We start from the raw sequence: 3,801 nt of genomic DNA on the forward strand, positions 1-3,801 counted from the left end.
GTTTTCCCTTCTCAGATGAGTCAGAGAGAGGTGCATAGAAAAAGGAAAGGAGAGAGGAAGAGACTGAAGGACAGAAGGGAGAGGAAGCCATGATGAGGAAGTAAAGTCATTAATGAAAAATTAAACATAAATTAAATAATAAATAGATAAACGAACAAAGATATATGCCTGGGCCTTTGTAGATTAAGAATCAAGGGCAGAGAACCTGAAATGTCTGAGGCATTTCTCTCTGTATATTTGATTGTTTCAATGGAAAATTGCTTATTTAACTAGAGAAATTAAAAAACACTAAGCTGAGCCTGGCAGTCTTGGAGCAAGACTTTAATCTCAGCATTTGGGAGGCAGAGGCAGAGGCAGGTGGATCTCTGAGTTCGAGGTCAGCCTGCTCTACAGAGTGAGTTCCAGGACAGCCAGGACAGCAAAGAGAAAACCAACAAACAAACAAAATCCACTAAGCTTTCGGGTTGGTTCTGATGCTGCTAAGGTCCCGCTCCCCAATTGGTTCTTGATCAGTCAATAAAGATGCTAACAGATACTGAGCTAGGAGGAATAACAGGATTTCTGGGTGTTCACAGACAAGTAAGCAGATCCAAAATGGGGAGAGTTTTCGTCAGGCATTGGAGGTGGAAAAGCAAACCACCAATGTGAGACCTCATTAGCATACACATCTTTGGGGTGTTTCAGAGGCAGCCCACCCTTAGCTAAACTCTACTTTATGTGATATCTTATCTCCTAAGCATTGGTAAATCCTTTCCATTATCAATTGTTCCGTCTACATCTCAGCTTAATAGTGTAGTGCTACCTAACACATAAGATTCCATTTACAACATCCACCAAATAACTCCAAATGGATCTTACTCCTAAATGTTAAATCCGAAGAACAGAAATTCGAGAGATAAAGTAAAACAGCACACTGCAGTCCTCTGGTGCACAAAAAGCATGATGATGTTGACTCCAAAGATGTTTCTACACACAGCTCCTGTTCCCAAAGCTGTGCACGGATTTGTCCCACAGAGTGAAGTTATTCAGAGGCCAACACTCGGATACAAGGAATTACACGGACCGCAAAGGACTTCATACAAATCCACATCTGGTCACCAGTTGCCATCCAGTCCCAAGGGTCGCCTACCAAACGGATCCCAAGGCTCAGCAGCCCACTCCTCACCAGACTGCCGCCCCTTGCTCACCATATCTTGCCTTCCAAGCTGGCAAGCACCCCTCACAGCTCCCGATAAGCACAAAGAACCACTTGCTTTTTCCCAGCTTCAGAATGGAGCCTGGAACCTGGTGCCAGGAAAAGCCCACCTCCCCTATGACTCACGCTCCGACTGCAAGTTCTGATTGGTTAATGAAGCCTGAATGACAAGAGTCCCTCCTTTGTAGTTGGAGTTTAAGGAAAAGCACAGAACTGTATTTCCTGACACTAGCTTCCACCCCAGGGCAAGACCTTTCCCAGATCTGCAGGTATTTCCACTTCAGTAGTTCTTGCCCTTGGCTTGCAGTAGCTTCACTTCCCTCTTAACTTGCTTGGTAGGCACTTTCCCTTTTTCCTCCTGGACACAAGGTAGCTAGTTTAAACAGCACATGAGGAAAAGTGGAGTGGGGTGTTTCTCCTGTCCCAAAAATGGAAGAGTGGTCACAATATAAATAATCTAGGAGAGATTTTAGGGAACAAACTTTTGTTCTGTGAGTTCACGGTGAGGTCAGTTGAACTGCAGCTACGTTTTTACTGGTAGGCAAGGGTACATTGGACAGTCCTGAGAGAAAATCTGGAACCAGATCACAAACACAATGGAAAGTGTTTCTCCCACAAGAAGGCTGGATGGTGGATCTCTTCATATAGGCATTTTCTTCCTGAAATTCAGGTCTATCTCTTGAAAAATTAACACTAATAATAAGTGCAGTCTCCAAGAAACTTGAATAATCAAAAAGAAGTGGTTGGAGGAAGAACGCTGTCTATGAGCACTACTCTTAGAAGTTTTCTGAGTTAACGTGAGAAAACACAGCTGGATTAGTCAAGGTTCTCTGGATAAACAGAACTGATAAAATGAGTCTCTTTCCCTCTATCTATGTAGAAAGGGGATTTATTAGAATGGCTCACAGACTGTGGTCCAACAAGGGCTCTCTACCAATTAAAATTTGAAGAATCCAGTACCATGAGGCTGGGTGTCTAAGCTGGGCTTCACTGTATACCACATTTTCAAAGAAGGAGGCTGTAATGCAAGTAAAGGTATGAATTTGCTAGAGACATAGGACAGAGAGAGAGGAAGGGAGAGAGAGAGAGAGAGAGAGAGAGAGAGAGAGAGAGAGAGAGAGATTGCCTCTTTTTTCAATGTTCTCTGTTTATGTGGGTTGCCAACAGAAGGTGTGGCCCAGACTAAAGTTGGATCTTATCATCTCAAAAGATCAAGAAGGGTCTTCTCACTTTATAAGTTTTAATTCAGAAAAATCTCTTGCAGGTGTATGCAGCTCTTAGGGTACTTGTTAATTTGTTTTCAGTTTGTCTACCAAGAATAGCCATCATAACAGACAATACAAAAGAGCTTAGAGATGTTTCTTACCCGCAGCAAGCACAGGAATCATTTTTTAAAAAAGGAAAGAGAAAAAGAAAAGAAAAAGAATCATGGGGATTTTCTTTAGGGAGTCTGGACACATCCTTGAAGAGTTCTGCCTGATTTGGCGGCACTCTTAGCTCAATATTGTGCAAACATATCAAAATTTTTTTTTAAAGACAGAAGTCAATGTCTCTGTCATATTCATCTTGTACCTCAAGGTCATAACTGAAACTCAAATGTCAATTGAACCCAGGAGAATAAGACCACTACCACAAATTTGAGACAAACTTGAACCACCTAAGAGGTAGCCAGCAACTGGCTCCCAAGTCTTGATAAAGAAGTCAGCCCTGAATCCATTTCTAGTGTCTCTCTTAAGTGGTAAAGTCACAAGTTGTTTCCAAGCAGGTTTAAAGAAAACTGACAATGAGTCAATAAGTAAATACAGAAAAAAAAACCAACCAATAAAAATATGGTCCCCATGCAGTTAAGGAGGGTGAGGGATGTTCAGGGTGTTCTTAAAACTATGTAAAGGCCATGGGTCAGGCAGGACAATCTCTAGGAAAAACACTTAAATACAGCAACACAGATCTTACAGTAAATGAAAACCTACTTTTAAAAATATAGCATGATGGCTGCTGCTTTCAAAATGGAGTCATACAGATTCCTCACAAGTAAATGGCACTGTGAATGTAGCTTACTGAGGAGCCTACACTACCTGTCAATCATGACATATGCTCTTTCAGACAGACAATCAATGCATCAGGTCTCATACATACACATGAGAGAGAGCACAAACACAGCAAACATCAAGGAAAAGTCACCTACTAGCACAGAAGACTTAGATGAACAGCTACCCTGAGCTATTCTATGTTCAGAAAAAGGTTGTTTTGCCTCTGAGCACGCTGGCTCAGAGGAAGGCCATGGCTCCTTCCATGCAGGACCAGAAATAGTTCATTTTAACTAACCCTGGCTGCTGTCTCAGGACTGTGCCATAGCCAAAGAGTGTGGTGAATATTTTTCTTCTTAAATGGATGGGGAACGATTTTAGAAACATTAAAATAGCACATCAAGGCACTGGAGAGATCACATCACAGCACTGGAGAGATCATGTCACAGCACTGGGGAGATGGCTCAACAGTTTACAGAAGTGGCTGCTCTTCTAGAGTCTCCAGGTTTAATCCCCCAAGTGTACACTTCTTTTTCTACTCTGCATTTTAATTTAGTTACATGGTTATTTGCCTGCTTG

This window comes from Grammomys surdaster, unplaced genomic scaffold, assembly GCF_004785775.1.
Source record: "Grammomys surdaster isolate TR1022 unplaced genomic scaffold, NIH_TR_1.0 126905, whole genome shotgun sequence".
Taxonomy (NCBI): domain Eukaryota; kingdom Metazoa; phylum Chordata; class Mammalia; order Rodentia; family Muridae; genus Grammomys; species Grammomys surdaster.